The sequence below is a fragment of the Etheostoma spectabile genome, chromosome 5 (assembly GCF_008692095.1).
Source record: "Etheostoma spectabile isolate EspeVRDwgs_2016 chromosome 5, UIUC_Espe_1.0, whole genome shotgun sequence".
Classification (NCBI taxonomy): Eukaryota; Metazoa; Chordata; class Actinopteri; order Perciformes; family Percidae; genus Etheostoma; species Etheostoma spectabile.
Window position 1 is genome coordinate 3988950 of NC_045737.1, and position 10445 is coordinate 3999394.

The 10445-nt window shown below is 39.9% G+C and overlaps 1 long non-coding RNA gene across 1 annotated transcript in view; it reads right to left on the reverse strand.

The window, feature by feature from the left end:
• Window positions 1–10241: 10241 nt before the first annotated feature.
• LOC116689488 (uncharacterized) overlaps window positions 10242–10445 on the reverse strand; it is a 17005-nt gene continuing 16801 nt past the window's right edge. The window contains exon 3 of the long non-coding RNA XR_004332006.1: window positions 10242–10253. This is a non-coding gene — a long non-coding RNA (uncharacterized LOC116689488). The remainder of the gene's footprint in view (window positions 10254–10445) is intronic.

Below are 10445 nucleotides of genomic sequence, written 5' to 3' on the forward strand. Positions count from 1 at the left end.
TGTCAACATCTTTCATAGAACAAATAATGTTATCTTTCAGAGTTGACATCTCCGACCATAGACCCGTTTTATACAGTCTATGCCATAGTTTTTGTCTAGGAATCCAGAAATTCCGACATCCCATGTTAAAGTGAACGCAACATAGCACCACAAATTTGAAAGTATATTTGAGAAGTGGGTACAAGTAGGCTAACCTAGCTTCGAGGTAAAGGAAAACGCCACCCCCCTTTCCTCCGAAACCGAAGCTAACCCGGGTACAGGGCATGGATGTATGGATACAGGGCCAGGCAGCATGACGGAGACAACCGTAGGACAGAGAACTCTACAGGAGGGCTTTCACTGGCGACTGAGTCAACCGACTTCAAGAGTTTGCCGCTTTACTCGAACCAAAGTTAATAACACCTGTTAATGTGTGTCTGCTTTAGTCTGTTGGCTATTTAGGTTTTTTCCTGGAACACGTCACTTGTGGCGTCTTGTGTAGACGTGTAGACTGTTTACACACTGTATTTATGACCATATGTACATTTTATGTACTGATGTTATTGTCGAGTTATTTTTATACAATACCTTTTCTTACCTTTTCTAATCTTGCCCCTGAGAAATAACCCATATTAAAAAAAAGACTAAAACTAACACTAAAACTAATAAAAACTAAAACCGAGCATTTTCCAAAAAATAAAAAATAAATCTGCCAACCCGCAAACCCGCTTTAAGAAGTAATTCAAACTAAAATAAATTTGAAAACAAAAAGTCAAAACAAAATACAAATAAAAACTAATGAAAAATGCTAAACTATAATAACCTTGCCTAGGGCTGGACAATTAATCAGAAGTTTATCGAATTTTTAGAAGTTTAGCAATTCCAATCACAAGAGGGGCAATATTTGTTAAGGCAAAAATATGTTTAAAAACAAAACACCCATTCTGAAATAACTATTGTGGTGCTGTAAAGATGTCCCAAGCTACAAATCACATTCAACAGAATTGAGAAAAAAAACATAAAACCTTTGTTCTGACTTTGTTTGGACAGACCCTCGCAAAATATCACATTGTGATCATTTCAATATACAGTATTTTTTAAATAAATTGAGAATAATGATACAAAAACAACAATTCCCTTCAATATAATCGTATTGCAAATTAAATATCAGTCAAAATAAATGCAGTTAGATTTTCTTCTAAAATCGTTCAGCCCTACCGCAACCCCCACCCCCCAAAACATCATCAAACATGGTAAACCATTATTCATTATATAAAAAAAGATGTCAAACATAGAAACAGGCCATGTGTGAATATGGAACACTGTTTAATAGTTGTCTTAAAAAACTGCCCGGAACAGCCTCGGTTGACTTATCTGATGATTCTAAAGGCTACCCAACCCCTGCCCTCCTCATCAGCAGCTTAACAAAATGCTCCTGACATGCTCACACTGAGCGCCGAGAGCGAGGCAGCCTTACGAGGCAGAAATGGTGACATCACCCGAACAACAGCTAAACAAAATAGGCCACAGCTGTTTGGTTCTTTAGGCTCCAAATTAGACTCAATATGTCACACAGCATCACATCACACGGACGACTGTAGAAATAAGCACGGAGACGTCTCCATTGGACTGAGCCGCTGCTATCTCTTTCTGTTTGCTTACTTTCTCTGTTCCGTTTTCAGACGCACAGATACAGAGCTCATGCTAATTTGCACTAGATGAGGAAGGAGCAACGGAGGGTGTATTGGTGGGGAATGGATGAATTATGGAAGGATTTAAATAATAAATAGGCCCTCTTCAACCAGACAAGAGTCTTGAAAGAGGGGGGGGGGGGGTATTCAGGGAGGTAGTGGGACACTTTGTGGAAGCCATAGAGTCTCTAAAGAGATCTGGGGCATATGAATAATACCTTACTGGGTCCATTATCGCTCATCAAAGCATCAAATGAATTATTCTGTGGGGGCCCTTGTGAATGTGCATACAGTGCTGGTATAGTTCCCCTTCAACAATAAAACAGAAGGGTGGAGCAATGCTACATATGCACACATATGGAAGCAGAGATAGAAACACCTGGGAGAAAACAGTTAGCTGTCAGCATGGAGACATTATGCCTTTGTACACTGTATAAAACGGTTCATAAATCCTTTAAATGTTGCAGACACGATATTTAGGCCAAATGACAAAGTAAACAGTAAACATGATTCTTACATTTACCCTTTAAGATAAACTTTAAGCAATCCTGGAAGGTGCTGGGACAGGCCAATCAGGAGACACATGGGATAAAAGAAATGGGGAAAGGGTGGGGCGGATCAGTAGGGAAAAGGGAGTGTCTCCCCCCCTAAAAAGTGTTGATTCTCAGACCTCCACTTAAGAGACCGTAGTCTAAAAATACCCCAGTCAAGCTCGGTGGGAAGGCTTCCCCAAAAACCAAACTCAGTTTTTCACCAGCAGCATGTGGAGAGCTTCTGAGAAAGACACTCTGACTAAAGAACCAATGACTGAGTTAGAGACAGTCTCCTCTAGTCCAACTAAGCCTGCACAATGAATTCTTATAAATCGCAATCAATTTAATTTTGAAATAAATGTGATTTTTTTTTTTAATGACTTTAATTCTCATTTCATTTTACGAGCTGACTGCATCCCAAACGCTACTACTTTCTTCAAGGAGTTTTAAACAGACACAGGTATAAAATAGGTTTTAAAGCGCTCCCAAGCGCTGCAATGTTCTCCCTTCTAGGTTCTCACAACGTTCAGGGCTTCACCCTCAGCCAATAACAGAGCCCCTTTTAGTCATGTGTTTCTTCATGAGAGAAAAAAAAAAGTTGTGGCGGAGAATCGTGATATCAACTCTCAGCCAAAGAAATTGTGATTCAGGGCGCCCAGATAGCTCAGTTGGTAGAGTGGGCGCCCATTTGTAGAGGTTGAACTTCTGGACGCAGCGGGCCCAGGTTTGACTCCGACCCTTTGCTGCATGTCTTTTTCCCTCTCTCATGTCTTCACCTACCCTATGAAAATAAAGGCCCAAAATGCCCCCAAAAAATCTGGATTCATATTTTTTTTCAGAATCGTGCAGGCCTGAGTCCAATTCTTTGATTCCTGCCACACAAAGCAAAATTCGAAATCCAATTATTTTGATAAAGACCTGTGCTGAATGGGAGTCAAAACACATACAACAGAGTGATTAAGTGACCAGGTAACCAAGGAAATATATTATCTTAAAACCAAAGACCGTCCGGCCCTGCTCACTCTTCTGTGGTTTTTCCAAGCTTTTTGAAATGTTGCACAAAGGAGACAGCAGTTTTACTGTACGAGAGTTTTAAATTGCCCATCACATTTCTTCAGAAATTCCATCAACATATGGGTATATGTCATCTATCACTGTTGCAACAAGGTAAGACGAGCAAGCGTGCAATGCCATGCTTTGTTCCCCAAGCTTACAATTTACCTGCTCTGTAGACAAAGGTCTGTTCATTTGATTTTGCAACAATAATATCTCTAGAAACACAGCATACAAGATTTTGCCAGCACATGGACTACTGTTATCTTGTTGTTTTTGTTCAAAGTTGACACTAAATCAAAATTCAATTAGGTTCTACTTAGGACTGAGCAATATGGCCAAAATCTTCAATCCAATGTTTCCCAATTCATCATTTCATATATATATATATATATATATATATATATATATATATATATATATATCCAATGTTTCCCAATCCAATGTTTCCCAATTCATCATTTCATATATATATATATATATATATATATATATCTCATGTTTTTCTGGTAAATCAATAATTAAATAGTCCATATAAAAAGTCCATATATTTTATGAAGAAATTTAGCATTAACCTGACATGGAAGGATCAGAACGCAAAGCACCATCCAAATGAAATTTCCTATTACTGTAACGCTGCGTTTTTTTTGACATTGCTAAAATCATAGAAAAATATGTCAATATGTCAACATAGCCAAGCCCTAAATCCACTAGCAATTTGCAAACAAGTGGAAATACTTTGTGGATGCACCTGACTCAGAGAGGTTGGATGTAAGAAAGGTGGTTTCTTTTTCTAACACAAATAATAACAATAAATTGGATGACTATAGAACTGCAACAATTTCTACTTTACTTATCTGTTATGTAAATGTAGTGATAACCTGGGTTGCTATTTCATGCAAAGATGCACTGCACACCGATTAGCTAACCCAGAGATTTATGGCTACCACCCGGACACACCCATGAACATGCAACCAAAGACAAAACAAAACTTTAGGGAAAGCATATGGAAATCTGTGATTACAATTTAATGAATGATTTATTAAGCATTCCTGTGTTTTGTGTGGCCTAGACACTTTGATGTCAAAGAAGACTAAGACAAAGCAGACCAACTGTAGAAGCACTTTGTGTTACAACGTGTTGAGACACCTCCAGCAGCTCAGCACTGTTTGTGTTTGGTCTAAAGCTGCAACAGGATCTGAGGCCCAGGCCAGGGATGTCACTCCTCGGCCGGGTCCCCTGAGATTGCCTCCCACCCTGCAGTTCCCAGTCAGGCCCCATAGGAACTGGAATTGAGGGGGCGGGACAAGGATCAATAAGTTATTTCACCAGTAAATGTCTGTTAAACTACAAGAAGAACCACTAAATGGCAATGGGGTAATTTACAATAACTGCTGTGCTCTACAAGGCTTACACGTTGCAAGTGAACGCAACATAATGTCCCGTCTGTGTTGTTTCTCTGATGATGACAGTGGCCGTAGTTCAGCTAGTCTGTGTCTTTAGCTGCAGACTGTTGTACGTCTCGGTGTTGGAATCCTTTGGAACGTTTAGCTGTCAACATTTCGCCATTTAAGCCATGCAGCTACAACCTGACGGTAGGATAACGTTACCAGCTGCCAAGTGCAGTGTTAACCAGCGTTACGTGCACCGATGCTTCTCTTGCCTGTAATGTTTGTTTCAGAAAATCGGTTATTTCACTTATCTGGGGGGGCCCCGTGGCCCAGCAGGCATGTCTCCTGCCTGGTGCTAGAACTATACTATTGTGAGTTCTGTTATGATTTGACACCAAACAAAATTGAATTAAACTTCAACAATCAAACCATTTAATTCAGAGCTGAATTAAATGATGCTGATTGGGAGAAAACATGTGAAAAGAGAGAAGAAATGACTGGAATTCCCCAATTCAAACTTCAACACCCCATCATTTACATAAAGTATTATCCATATGCCACATATGTTGACCTATTTATCCAAGCCATCCAATGCACCTTGTTATTTTAATATCAGTGCCTTTACACAATACATTTCTGAATGACAGTGCTGAAATGAGGGGACATATATATTTTTTTCCCCATTTAGCAGGAGTTTGTGAGTGTTTCATCTTATTGCTCAAATGAAGGCTTTTAATGCCGCAGCATTCATAACCCGTAGCTCTTATCACGGCTCTCTCCAACACTTGATGGAATTTGCCATTGCACAATGGTTGGAAAATACACTTCAAAGGCAAGACGCATCTAATCTCCTCCACTCTGCACATTGCAAATTTGCTGTGATAATAAGATCCTGCTTTCCCAAGCGTTCTTAGGGATCTGAACCAAGGATGAGAATTTATCTCTCTTCCTCTCTCTCTCTCTCCATTTCTTTCTATCCTGCTCCATCCCAGTGTGGCATTGCGCGGGTTGGGGAGGCGGGGGGGTTGTGCTGCAGTTTCAGAGAATCTCCGCAACAGCAGTACTGCATATCTGTGGAACCCATCCCATCCTTATGTAAAAGCCCTATTTTACACTTTTATTCAACACACACACACACACACACACACACACACACACACACACACACACACACACACACACACACACACACACACACACACACACACACACACACACACACACACACACACACACACACACACACACACACACACACACACACACACACACACACACACACACCAAGAGAGAGACACGACTGACAGCACAGCACAGTGACCTAGTTTCAGCATGGCCCAGAAAGATCAAGCATGACTCCCTCAGAACTGCTTTGGGCACAAAAACCTGGTTCAGTGCATTCAGTCAGGCCAGTGCACATGGGCGAGCGGCCAACCTAGCAATCACACAGCAACAGAAGGCCGTTGCTGCTTTAACTACAGCTTGCAATGCAGAAACGTACCGCTGAAATCCCAAACCGCACCGCATCCTCATCCTCGCCAAAGTCAGAAGACAAGTGGAACTGCAAAAAAATGAAGGAAGAAAGGCAGGCAGGAAGCCCTGCAGGTACAGCTATGTGTTGTGTTTAGTCTGGCAAAGGGCAGGTTGAGGACAGGCTTTGTGTCATCGTAGGCACAGCTGCAGGACATGCTGCAACAACACCCCTACCAACCCCCCACACACAAACACACACACACAACTCAACTCTCAGTGCCCTACATACACCACTCCACCCCCTCCAGGTTATCTGTACACATGGAGAAGGTTATGGATGGAGATGCAATCACAGAGAGCGCATTAGCACAACAAAGAGGTGTTTTGGAGAAAGGCCCGCCAGCATAATTAGCTGATCCCTTACCGAGATGCCGTGTTCGATAGAGAACAACATGCTAATATTAAGAAGTAGTGTTGCAGTGTTTAGGGAGGAGATGCAATTTGAGCCATGGCCATACAAGAGGAACCGTGGGAAATTGTGGCTTTCATCAAGTAACTCATAACTTTAAAACTTTTTCTTCTTTGAAAAGGAACTTTTCAAGGAACATTTAGCCTTGAATCAGGTGACAATAGGTCCAGGATGCTTTAGCCTAGCTTAGCACAAAGATGGATGCTGGGGTAAAGCCTCAAGCCTCCATGCTAACCATCAAAAATATCAAAATACACACGCTAACAACAGAAAAGTTATAGCACATAAATATACACATATTTAAGATGGCGCTCCACTCTCTGTCCAGCTATCGCAGTGTTTTCTATTCTTTCTAACTCTCATTTAGACTTTTCTTTGTGTTTCTACGGCTAAAACAAAGGTACCGCGATCAGCTAATGCTGAACATTGGCAGAAAGACGCTACTTTTTTGGCGCTACTTTTCATTTTAACTGCATTATCTTCAGGTCTTTTATCTTTAGAGGTCACAGCAATCGATATTCAAAGCATAATTAACAAATTGTGGAACTAAAGTATTTAATCAAAAACAAGAAAAACACCCAGATGTATTTTATTCACCCGATACAGAAAACACAGGTCCTCAGATTGAATTGTACACAGGCTCAAGCCATGAACTGAATTTCCAAACATGAAATACACACTAAAAATTATATATTATAAATATGAAAGTTAGTTTGGTCTACAAGACATTAAGGGACAAGCTGATAGGCAGCCCCTCATATCCTCAAAGTAAAATATGTATTTTAGAGAAAATACACAACCATTGTAAAACAAGCATGTCGAGGGCTGGGTATAGTGATAAAATATTCGATACCACTGCCGATAACCAATACCGTGACTTTGATACCGGTTCATAAACTATACTTCTTTCAATACCAATTTTATAAAAACAAAAATAAGTTACAACATTACAGCACAAATCTGGCTGACTGACGCTGATCAAATTTTCTCCTTAGGTATTAAAATTGGGTATTGAATGATAAGGCATTTTTTTGGAGGCATATACTGTCATACTTCAGAGGCAATTCGGTCAGGGTTTAATAAGTATTGAATATGGTACCCAGCCCTAATCATAGCTGACAGCAGAACATCCACAGCAACAGGTCTGCTCTAAGGTTTTACATTTTTTACTAAGATTTTGTCAATCAGATTCCAGGAAAAGATGACCCATTTCCCAGGAATCCAGGGAAAAAGCTGTTTTTCTTTGTTTATTTTTTTTAGCCCAAGTAATGTATCGATATCATTCAAATATGCATTCCCAAATCCCAAACTGACACTTTGTCAACACAATTTGCAATGATCAATTCTGCTGCGTGATCAAGTGTGCTGCGTGCGGGACATCTGCTGCAGCGCTAATTATGAAATCCCAGGTGGATTGTCTGTGACTTGTCTTCTGAATATCTAGGCAACCCGTGTAAAACCAATATTTTACAGAACTCCATTATACAAACTAATGAAATGTGCTAAAGAAAACCATTGAATGATTCCTAAACCATTCTGTTAAACGAAACCCATTCAGTGGCTGTTGAGATTTGTAAGCTGCTGCAAACGGGAATAATCACTCAAAGTTAACCAAAATATTTCGCTATTAGCGCAAGGCAGTCATATTTCTCTTCACATTTATTCATGTGTTTTATAGGTTTTTAATGCTTATGACACTTGTGTTTTATCTGTTTTATGAAACTTTTTTAGAGGACAAGGAATTAGTACAAAGATTGTGTTATACAGAGAAAGAAATTCTCGAAGAGTAACACTTTAAAGAGCAAGTGTGAATGTGTAGTGTCGAAAATTGACACGAAAGGCAGCACTAGATTGGCTTAATTAGTGTTAAGAAGAGTCCAAGGAGACGAAAGGTAACTTCTCTAAAAATAGAGTCGTGAAGGGTAGTGACACTGAGGGTGATCACAAAAGGTAGCACTAACATTGACTAATTAGTGTGAAGGTAGTCTAAAGTGGGTTAGGGTTTAAGGTTTTATACAGAGAAAGACAGACTCGAAGCGTAGCACTTTAAAGAAAAAGTGTGAATGTGTAGTGTAGAAAATAGACACAAAAGGCAGCACTAAATTGGATAATTAGTGTGAAGAAGAGTCCAAGGAAAACAAAAGGTAACGTCTCTAAAAATAGAGTCGTGAAGGGTAGTGACACTGAGGGTGATCACGAAAGGTAGCACTAACATTGACTAATTAGTGTGAAGGTAGTCTCAAGTTTACACTTGTGTTTTATCTATTTTATGAATTCTTTTTTTTTTTGGTTGATACTTGTGTGTTATCTGTTTAACTGATTTTGTGTGAAGCACTTTGAATTGCCCCGTTGCTGAAATGTGCTCTACAAATAAAGCTGCCTTGCCTTTAAAACACATAGTTCACAAGTTCAACTAAATGAAAGAAAACGACCCACAGAAATGTACAACTGTGCACTGCAAAAAGACCGGGCCACAGGCCGATGGAAAACTGAACTGAAGAAGCAGAGAGTGTCAATAAGCGCTGCGCTCAGGCGGTTTCGGGTTTTCCTGACAAATTGGCCGTACATGGAAAACGCTCTCTCCGCCTCCACGGATGTGGACTACTGCTGCGTAATGAACTTAGCGAGCTTTTATTACCGTACTTACATTACAGCACAGTTGCCTGCATCCTTACCGTATGACAACAATAGACGCGCACTCCGTTTTATATTTCATTTTATTTCCCGTTTCCCGTCATAACCTTTCCCAGGAACCGGGAAATAGTCTTGATCAGATTTCCCGGGTTAAACCCTAGTCTGCTCACCACTCCCCACACCATCCTGCAGAAATTCATAATACCACATCCACGGACTTATTCAAAAAACTTCTCAGCGTCCACATGTTCACCACAGAATACAGACTCCGGTAAATCCTATATGTCCTAGCAAACATTACCAGTGGTGAAATGTAACTAACTACATTTACTCGAGTACTAAGTACAAATGTTGAGGTACTTGTACTTTTCATACCACTTTCTACTTCTCTACTCCGCTACATTTTAGAGAGAAATATTGCACTTTCTTCTCCACTACATTCATCTGACAGGTTTAGTTGCTTTTACACATTAAGACTTCTTCACACAAAACACATGCAGTTTATAAAAGCTGGGGTTTTATTGTAAATGAATTTAGCCAACAATATCACGGCCTACAAGTCCATCTGAAATGACAAGACCATAAAACCCACAACTGTTTGGATCCTTTCCTGTTTTACACACTTTTAATACTTTCACTATATTTTCCTGATGATACATATTTAGACTGAAGTAACATTTTTCATTCAGGACTTTTACTTGTAACATTGTATTTTTACAGTGTGGTATCAGTATTTTGACTTAAAGTAAAGGATCTGAATGCTTCTTCCACCATGTGACATTACCACCACTAACCTATTTATGTACAGTATTTCCTTTGTTTATTCCTTCTGTGATATTCGTTTTGCATTCATGTGAAGTATTATTGGGTCCCTGAAAAGTCACTATAAAAATCCAAGCTATTATTAAAAAAGAATGAGCAACCAATCTGCATTTGTGATTGGCTCTACATTAAGCGAGTGATGATGTGCATCAAGTGAGTAAAGCACAAATGCTTTAGCTGGCGAGGGAAACGGACCAACAAATTGTCACTCCCATTGCGTCAAAAACGACTCTTGGTCAGGTGCCTTTGGCATTTGTCATTCACGCAAAAAGTCTCCTTTAGCGTCATATTTAGACAAGTCAAGACTCTTGGCGTCACTTTTTGACGCTCTGGGTTGGGACTTTTGGGGTCACTATATGCCGCTTTCAGGACTAAATTTTAGCCCTTTGGCGTCGTATTT